Raw genomic sequence first — 10,775 nt, forward strand, 5'->3', positions numbered from 1 at the left:
TGTCAATGAGAAGAAACAGAATGAGACAGAAGAGGGGAAATAAAGGGCTTTAAAAAGCCTGCATGATATTTGGGCTATCTTTATAGGTGTACCTCTCTGTCTTTACTGCTTTATTGTTGTAAGGGATGAACAAACAGATTTAGAAATGTGTCTGCTACCTCTGGATCTAATATCAAAAAATATAACTTCTGTTTTCATTATCTAGTTGAGAATCTAGAAATTACCCTGTGCTTGATGAAGTGTACCTCTTTGCATGGAGGTTTTTCAAATTTCAGAACTGTTTACTTACTTGAGTTGCAGAAATCCCATAATGGGGTTTCCCATTTTCAAAATCCTTCAGGGAAAATTATTGATTACAGCTGGCTGCTGCCTGCCCAGGGACTGCCTGTGCAGGAGTGCAGCAATCTGCCAGGGAACACCAAGCAAGACATACCTGACAGGTCTCGTTGAAATGGGACTGTTTCCATCAGATTGTAGTAAACTAGCAAACTCCACTAAAAAAATGTTCTCTTGGAAACCTCTCAAGAGGAAACACTCATTAGTAACACCACATCAAAAGCATCCAGACCCCACTCAATCATCAGCGATAAGTTCAGTTTGCTGAAGCATAGAAAACATGAAGTTGTTAAAAGATATTTATGAGATGCAATCTCTGGAAAATGCTTTGCAAAGCAGAAGCATGTGATTGTAAAAGACCAAGTTCTCATAAGATGCTTCCCTTTGCCAAAACATGTCAATGGATGCATGTATTCATGTAATCCTCTCATTTACCTATAGAATATAGCTATTTTCTGCTAATTAATCTGTCAGGGCTTTTGTGGGAACTTGTTGATATATATTGTGAAGTCAAGACACTATGAGCATTAGTTGCGAGCATTTATTTGATAAAGTGGGTTGTGCTGTGCTGCCTTTTGGATATTGAACAAGCTAGAGAAATGCCAGGGTTTCCTTGAGAGAGAAATACTTCTTCTTGAACTACTGGGGACAGGTATAGCAAAATACCTTATAAAAAAGTGACTGTGTGACAGATAGTAATTAATATGTATAGTATACATATATAAGGAAAAAGAAATGCAAGACAGACACCATCTAAGAAAAGCCTTGACTAAAAGATGATTAAAGAAATGCACGAAAGAGAGAGATATTATGGTCGGTATGTGTATCTCAGAGAGATCATAGATCTTAGAACCATTTAGGTTGGAAAAGACCCCTAAGATCATCATCAAATCCAACCGTTAACCCAGCACTGTTACACATCCACCACTAAACCATGTCCCCAAGTACCACATCCACATATTTTTTAAAGGCAGCCATTTCTCTGGGCTGCCTGTTCCAATGTCTGACCACCTTTTCAGTGAAGAAATTCTTCCTAATACCCAATCTAACCCTTCCTAACACAACTAGAGGCCATTTCCTCTCATTCTATCACTTTTTTCTTGGGGGAAGAGACCAACCCCTGCCTGGTTACAACCTCCTTTCAGGTAGTTGTAGAGAGTGATAAAGTGCCCCCTGAGCCTCCAGACTAAACAACACCAGCTCCCTCAGCAGCTCCACATATGACTTGTGCTCCAGACCTTTCATCAGCTTCATTGCCCTTCTGTAGACATGCTCCAGTACTTCAGTTTCCTACTAGTAGTGAGGGGCCCAAAACTGAACACAGTACTCAAGGTCTGGCCTCACCAGTGCCAAGTACAGGGGGACAATCATTGACCTGATCCTGCTGGCCATACTATTGCTGATACAATCCAGGATGCCACTGGCCTTCTCAGCCACCTGGGCACACTGATAGCTCATGTTTGGTTGCTGTCAACCAACACCCCCCAAGTCCTTTTCCACTGGACACCTTTCCAGCCATTCTTCCCCAAGCCTGTAGGATTGCATGGGATTGTTGTGACCCAAGTGTGGGATCTGGCACTTGGCCTTGTGGAATCTCATCCAATTGGCCTCTGCCAATAGATCCAGATCATAGAGATCCTCCAGATCCTTCTGTAGAGTCTTCCTACCCTTCCAGCAGGTCAACACTTTCACCCAACTTGGTGTCATTTGCAAACTGACCAAGGGCACACTTGATCCCCTTGTCCAGGTTGTCAAAAAAGATATTAAACAGAACTGATCCCAATATCGAGTCCTATCAACTGGATGTAACTCCATTCAGCACCACTCCTCAAGCTTGGCTATGCAACTATTTTTTTACCCAGTGATTTCTCCTGTCCAAGCTGTGTTAGCCAGTTTCGTCCAAGAGAATTCTGTGCCAAACAGAGTCAAAGGCTTTACTGAAGTCTAGATAGACAATGTCCACAACCTTCTCCTCATCCACTAAGTGGGTCACCTTATCAAAGAAAGAGATCAGATTGGTCAAGCAGCACCTGCCTTTCATGTTGACTGGGCCTGATCATCAGGTTGCCCTGTGTGTACCGTGTGATGGCACAAAAGATCATCTGCTTCATCTTCTCTGGCACAGAGGTGAGACTGACAGGCTTGTAGATCCCTAGATCCTCCTTCTAGCCCTTCTTGTAGATGGGTGTCACATTTCACAGAATCACAGGAAGAGTGAGGTTGGAAGGGACTACAGTGGGTCATCTGGTTCAACCTCCCTGCTCAAGCAGGGTCATCCTAGAGCACATGGCACAAGACTGAGTCTAGATGGTTCTTGAATATCTCCAGTGAGGGAGACTCCACAACCTCTCTGGGCAACCTGTTCCAGTGCTTGATCACTCACACAGTAAAGAAGTTCTTCCTCATATTCAGATGGAACTTCCCGTGCATCAGTTTCTGCCCACTGCCTCATATCCTAGTGGTTGGCACCACCAGGGAGAGCCTGGCTTCACCTTCTTGGCACCCTCGCTCTAGATAATTATACATATTAATGGGGTACCCTCTCAGTCATCTCTTCTTGAGGCTGGACGGGCCCAACTCTCTCAGCCTTTCCTCGTAAGAGAGATGCTCCAGTTCTCCAGTCATCCTCTTTTTCCTCTACTGCATCTGCTCCAGGAGCTCCATCTCTATCTTTTCCTGGTGAGCCCAGAACTTGACACAGAACTCCAGATGTAGCCTCACCAGGGCTGAGTAGAGGGGCAGGATCACCTTGCTCAACCTCCTGGCAATGTTCTTCCTAATGCATTTCAGGATTCTGTTGGCCTTGTGGTCACAAGGGCACACTGCTGGTACATGGAGAGCTTATTGTCCACCAGGACCACCAGGACCCCCAGATCCTTCTCCACAGAACTTCTTTCCATCAGGTCACCCTCCAACCTGTGCTGGTGCTCAGGGTTATTCCTCCTCAGGAGCCAGACCCTGCATTTGTCCATGTTGAATTTCAAAAGGTTCTTCTCTGCCCATCTCTTCAACTTCTTGAAGTCCCTCTGAAGATCTGCACAACTCTCTGAGATATTGCCTACTCCTACCAGTTTTGTATCATTAGTGAACGTGCTGAGGAGGAAGTTTGCTAAATTCCAGCCAACTGGGACCTGCCCAGTTAGCCAGGACTGCTGGTAAATAAGTGAAAGTAGCTCAGTGAGCACTTCCACCAGCTCTCCAGGAACCTCCTGGACTGTTCCCTCTCTGCTCTATCATATTTCCAGCAGATATCTGGTAAGCAGAAGTACTCCATGAGAACAAAGGCTAGTGATTGTAAGACTTTTCCCAGCTGCTTATAGAATATTTCATTTGCCTCTTATTCCTGCTTGAGTGCTCTGTAACAGACTCTCATTAGTATATCTGCCTTGTTGGCCTTCCCTGGATTCTTACCTATAAACATTCAACCTATTGTCACCATCATTAAGCTCCAGACAATCAAGATACTCTCTAACCTATAGGGCCACCACACCAATTCTCCTTCCTTTCCTATCCTTTCTGAAGAGTTTATAGCCATCCATTGCAGCACTCCAGTTGTTCGAGTCATCCCACCTTGTCTCTATGATGGCAACTAGGTCATGGTTTTCCTGCTGCACAATGGCTTCCAACTCCTCCTCTTTGTTACCCATGGATTAGTGTGGGTGTACTTCAGTTAGGTTATTGATCCTGCCACAGTTTTGGACATATAAGCCCAAACTCCTCTATGACCAGTCTCAGGCACTTCTGTGGTTTCTAACACATTGATAGCCCTCACATTTTTGCTGCTGCAAGGATCTCTCTCCCCTACCTCCACTGAGACCACAGACTGAAGGACCTCACTACACACCATCCCTCAAATATTGGTGCACTGCCCACAGGCTTATCTCTAGCAAGCCTGATGTTATCCTTTTGCCCCTTAAAATCTAGTTTAAAGCTCTGTCAATGAGTTCCTTTCTCCCTTCTTGCTGCCAGAATGACTTCCCTCTCTTCTGGATTCTCCTGAGGACATCAACTCTTAACTTTAGTCCTACAGCTTGCAGCTGAATTAAGTATTTAAAGCCACCTAAACTAGTTAAACAACACCTCTCCCACAGTCTCCATCCTACCTTTGTTTCTGAATAATACAGAGGTTAAATGAGGAGTAAACAGGAGTACTGCAGAATTTTCTAATAATCACAGTCCTTGCTGAAAATGGAAAGGAAAGCTTTAGAGCTTACACTGAGTCTTGCAAAGCACAGGGGAGACAGTTAAGGTCATAGTATTATAATCTGAGAACACAACCACTACTGGCAGTTATGCTGTAAGAGGGTGCCAGTATGAGTCCTGATTCCTCTATGATGAATTATTTGGATCTGTCTTGCAGTCATGAGTCACTGTGCTAGGAACTGTAAAAACATGGCTGACTCGGTATGTGGTGGGTGAGTGGGACCTGGAGGGAGGGAGGGAGCTGAGCACTCAGTCCTCCACATGAGTGAGCAGGCAGCACAGGTGGTGAAGAGGAAGCAGGAACCACCTTATCCTGCCTGGGGTGAGCTCTCACTGGTGTTACTGAGAGATAGCTGTTACCCCAAAGCATTGATAGCTTGTGCCTGGATCTGTCCTTGCAAAATGCTTCATTTGTCTTTTCATCACACCCTTCACATGTGCAAAATTCAGATCCTTAAGAATTCTGTTGGCTGAAGTTTGCGTGGTCATATTGTTGTGATTGTTATAATGGAAGAAGCATTTATCTCATTCTCCATTTTTTTCCAGAGAAGGACTGGCCTGTAAAAAAGGATATAATGCAAAGGCTAGGGGGGTGCTACAGTATATATTCCTATTAATTTTCCAGTTTTCTGTGTGATACCCTACTTTTTTTTTGTTCTGGGATTGGCCAGAGCTCACTTGCTTCATGGTTTTAAGAAAAAAATATTAGCTATAGTCAAATCACTAAGTGTGAGGTCATTTGGCTTCATGCATGGTATGAAGACAATTGTGACACCCTTGCAAGAGATTTACAAATATATCTTCTTAATGTTGGATTATGTAGGAGCTGCATGAGTCTTTCGCCTTCCTCAACACTTAGTGAGCATCTCTGCATCGTCTTTGCTTTCCTTCTTTATGTCCACCACATCCCAAGCAAACCCCCATCCCAATCCTCCATGCTGTTTTGGGGGTTTTCCACCTTCTTTTTCCATGCCTATCCCTCCTTTAGCTCCTTCCAGAAACTGATCATTATGTCCATTGCCTCTTTTTCCTATTGCTTAGTCCATAATCACCAGGAAAGCTTAACAGTGCCAAATCTGTTTTCTAATATTTCTAGGGAATACTTCACACTGAGATGCCTGCACACAGACATGCTCTCTCTGACAGAGGTACATTCTCTATCTCTGGCTGCATTGGTGGATATGGGCTCCCACAGCTTAAGGACAGAGGTGCAGCAAGCCCAGTTTTTCCAATGTTCTTATGAAATGAAGGTGAACAATCCTGTTAGCAAATATTGGTTTCAGTCCAGAAGAAATGAAATTATATGCTGAAATAAGGTAACAAGAACTTTTACTGTTCAGTGGCTGTAGCCTGCACAGAGTTATATTGCTCCACATGTTTTCATTTAGCACCAGTGTGTCATTGGAAACATGGAGAAAACTACATGCAAAGAAACGTGACCTTGTTTTTGAAAGAACTGGCACATGATTAGATTAAACTCAGAAATTATAACAAATGTAAGAAAGCAACCCTTTATGCTGCTCAAACACAGCTTGTGCCTGCCTCTGTCTTCATCTATATGTTTGCTTTTTCAGCAATTGTCCTATAGTAAGAAACATGTTATGAGAATTGTTACTGGTCACAAACAGTTCGATCTTACTCATCAAGCACAAACAGCTTGTGAATCATTTCCAGCTTCTGCCTGCCAAATTTCCAGGTGTCCTGAGCTGGTATTTTTTCCTAAAATTTCACTTTCTTCTGGGACTTCCAGGCATAAACAACTGGATAATTTTTACCTCAAGGAAGTTTTGTCTGACGAGTGTCAATCCCCCAAATTCTTGGTCACTTCTTGTGTCATGATTGAAGCCACCTTATTTCTTTCCTGTTGAAATCTGACATTCTGGTCTTTTTCTTGCATCAGTTATAAATGAATTCCCCAAATGATCTACTGATAAGAGTCAGCAATGCTATATTGGCTATTTACAGTTTTCTTATTAGATTGCTTGGTCTGAAAAAATTTTCACTATGTGCACAACAACTTCAACCAAGAGACAACATAAACAGACTATTTGTTTTATTCTGATGTAGCTTTGAGTCTTCTATGCATGTTCTTATAATGGGCCATCTTTTAGTATCAATTGCCCTTCCTCAGTAATCATACAAAGACATTTTTACTGAGAGCCAGGCTAATCTGTCATCTAAAGAGCCTTTTAATATTTCATATTCACAGAATTTGCTTTGTAGATGCAGATCTCTGAAAAACTTCTCTCCCATTTATCTCTTCTTTACTTTTACTCCAAGCAGCTATTAAGAAAAGAAAAGAAACCGTCTAGATATTATTATCTTTAAAGTTTTTCATCAATTCCTCAAAACTTCCCTCTTGTACTGCACCTCCATCCTCATGTGGAGCACTGAATGCTCTCTGAGTTTCTCTGCATACCACCACTAACTAGGGGTGTAAGATCTTGGATCTGTAGCTTATTTGCCTGTCTGGATTTCATTTAGTGTTCAATTTGCTGTTTGAATTCCTTCCAGACATGCAGTGTTTTCCTGAGCCATCAGGGTTGATGGAGTTACATGGCCTCTGCAGTAGCCATCTGAAATACATGGGGGCTTCTGGCACTGTTTCTTCTACTTCTGGCACCCCTTAAAATTTTGTTAACAAGCATGACTAGTTTCAAAGCAAAGCTGCTATTAGGACATGAAGCTATATGCAGGAATTAGGTAACACAATGTCCTGCTTTTCACTCCTGGTAACTGGAGAGAGCTGTTGTGATCATTGATTTCATTGTGGTTCCTCATAGAAAATTAAGAGTGAGATGGACTCAGGGCACCATCAAGATTCATATTCTCATGGATTCAAAAGGGCACAGGCCCTGGGGTGTCACAGTGGACACAGCTCAGCTTGAGGATGAAGGATGAAGTAAATCTGCTGCTTAGCTTCATTTTTGTGTCTCAGAACTGTGGTCTCAAAGTCTCAGGATGTGGTCTTCGTGTCTGTAAGTTCACACCAAAGTGATTTACTGATAGCTTGGTTTGTCAGAATGATGGAAATAGTAGCCCATGATAAATCACAAGGGTTGACAGTGAGTGTGAACTTTGAACCTACCTTATTGGAAACAGGACGTGTTCAGTAATGACAACACCATCTATCCTGGGCAGCCTCTCCAGCCCTTCTGTATCTGGCTTGGTTTCCACTCTGCAAGAGACAGGGATTTTGGAGGCACCTAACTCCCTATCCCCCTTGTTTCTTCCTTCTCTTTATCTTAATAATAAAAAAGAAAATTAAATTGCTACAACTCAAAACATTGATTTCTGAGGACATGGAAAATATGAACTTAAAAATGGTGGATTTTTTAAACATTAAATGTGAGGAAAGAGATGATGAATATGATGGTTGTTTGCAAATGTAAGAGTAGTAGTATGAGTACTATGGTTGAGCACCAGGAGAAAAACGAAAAACAAACACTAATATTTGCCACCTCCATAGCAGAGGACTAAGGAGAAACAGTTGTGAGGAGCAATTCAGCAGCTTGTGGAGTCTGAGTTGCATTAGTGAGCACCAGGTCACTCCAGACCATCATGCTGTCTTATTGCACAACTGTGTATTTATTTTACCTTGAGTAAAATGCAGTTCTGAGAAAAGGGAATCAAACATCCTTCCACAGCAATGCCCCCCAATTCACCCAGATGTATCTAAATTATTTTTTATACTATCATACAAGATATATAAATATGTTGTGACCCTTAAGAAAAGGGTCTGATCTGCCCAGAACAACACTGACCCCAAATAGGCTTCTTTTGCATATTAGTTCCACCTTAGAGACAGTTTCACTACAGTGCAGTTGTGGACAGGTGGGTTTTGGGCCTGGGGACTTCTGACAGATGAGGCAGTACTGAGTGGCAGACAACTCAGTAAGACCTGTAGGGCACATCCTTATCCAGCATATCTCCCTAGGCAAGCAGTAATCCTGCAACAAATTATAGCACAACATTGCCATCTGTACTCTGTATTGGTGTTCTTAGGATAGGGACATTCCCTGAGCTTCTTGCAAGGTCCTGCCTCAGATGAGTCAGGTAGCTTGCAGGAAGAGATGTCCCAGAAAAATCTGTCAGGTGTCTTGTGAACAGGAAAAAAAAATGATACAAATTTCTTTTTACAATAGCATTTAAAAAAATATATATAGAAAAATTGAATACAATGGATAGAAAACATACAACTGTGCTAAGCTTATCAGAAATATGGAAGAAAAATGAGCATTCTTACTTGATCAGTTGTGATTTGGGTTATACTTTGCATATGACATATCTGAGGATAGCTCAAAGGACCTCAATGTAGAAACACTCTGAAGCTCTGAAATCTTTTCACTGATTGTAGATATGCTGGGTCAAGCAGCAGCTTTCAGTCTTACCCTGGATTTCATATAGAAACAGGTGTGTTCTCCCATTCCAGAAACTTACAGATTCACGTCAGTTTATACAAAATAAGTTGTTATGTCCAAATGCTGAGCTTCCAAAGGATATGGAAACATGAGTTGCCTGGTTCTGCAGTTTTGGAATTACTACAATTTTAAACGATTTTTTTTTTTCAACCAAAGAAAATTACAAGTGAATGTTTGAGCCTTGAGTTTGGTTGCTAGGCAGCTGGATCTGTGTGCACTAGAGGTAGCCTGAGGGGACAAGGTGCAGTGATGGAGCAGCCTTGTGGAAGAGATGCCAGACCAGAAGTGTGGGTTACTCTCTCTGAGTGCTGCCATTCCTGTGTTCATCTGTCATGAAATAGTCGCTGAGTTTGATCACTCACTTTTGCTGCTTCTTAGAAGAGTCTGATTAAGATGGGGTGCCTGACCAAGCCACTGGACTCCAGCCAGCAGAAGAAAAATGGCTTTACCATACCCTCTGTGACTCATAGGCTTTTTTCCTTGGAATAAAGAAATTATGTTACATCTATGACTGAGAAAGTCTTTCCTGGTTCAGTGTGAGTACTGTAGAGGGTAGTGAGCCCTGTAGAGGAAGATGGAAAGACCAGAGCAAGATTGCTGCCTGTCTTTCTCTCCATAGCATGGTGGGCCTCCTGCCCTACACTGGTGGATATACCCTAATTTGGGAATTTAGTATGGATTTATCATGTTTTCAGGGGAAACTGGTACCCCACTGCAGGCCAAGAAGTGCATTGGAGGACATCAGTGGACAAATCTGCAAGAGATAAGCAACAGGTGGAGGTATTCTTTCTTCCCTGAAGAGCTCACAATCTTTGTATAAGGCATGAGAAAAGGTTGGGCTGAAGGAAAATACACAAAACTGAGCCGTGATGGACAGAAGGTGTGCGATTTTAAGTGGACAGCCATGCTGTTTCCTCCTTGTGGGAAAATACATTGACAGAGGAGGTGTGGGTCTCACCCACCCCAAAGACCTCACTCCAGGTCAGTGCCACCACAGCTGTGGAGTAAAAGACTTGTGCATATTGCAGAGTGGATATTTCTCGTTGCTACTCAAGTGCTGCACTGATGGAAACCATCTAATATCTTTCCCTTTGTGTTTTACTCACAAATACAGACTGACAAGAGCCTTCAGTCTTGTGGGGAAGTCTGGGATGGAGCAAGTCACTGCTGATGCTCTGAGCAGCTCCTACCAGTGCACGGGCAAGCTTGCCAACAGCATCAAGCTTGAACATCCTCCTTGGCCCAGGAGGACCTTCTGGCAGTGAGCCCTGCTCAGGTGTCTCCAGGGTAGGGATGGGAGTAGAGAGGTGTATCTCAGAGCACATCCTGCACAGAGCTGCCAGGAGTGCCAGCCTGGAGGAAAATGTCACTCAACATCTTGGAGAAGTGCCCTTGATTCATGAAAGAGCTTTCATCTTGGGGACATAACATTGCTGACAAAGCATGTGGTGCAAGGCTTGCATCCCCAGCTGCTGCCAGTGTTCACCTTCCCTCCCTGTCTTCCTAGTGTAATGGATCTGAGTGTGGACTCTCTGCTGGATTTCCCGGAGAGGGGTTCAGTCACGTGGTTCCCCTTTTGCAGGAGGAGAGAGTGACCAAGCTTCGACTCGGTGTTCTGTGGTGAAAAGACCTTTATTCAAAAACTCCTGTGATTTATATGGGCTCGGGGGGAGGGCAAGAAGAAGGTCAGTGATTGGGTCAAGGTACGGGGGGAAGAGAGTGGCTTGAGAGCGCCACTGACCAATGGGAGATACAGGAGGGTCGCGTTCCAGTAACAGAAACAGAGACTTGGGGAGAGGTGGGCGAGACAGCCTC

This window comes from Chiroxiphia lanceolata, chromosome 2, assembly GCF_009829145.1.
Source record: "Chiroxiphia lanceolata isolate bChiLan1 chromosome 2, bChiLan1.pri, whole genome shotgun sequence".
NCBI classification, from domain to species: Eukaryota; Metazoa; Chordata; class Aves; order Passeriformes; family Pipridae; genus Chiroxiphia; species Chiroxiphia lanceolata.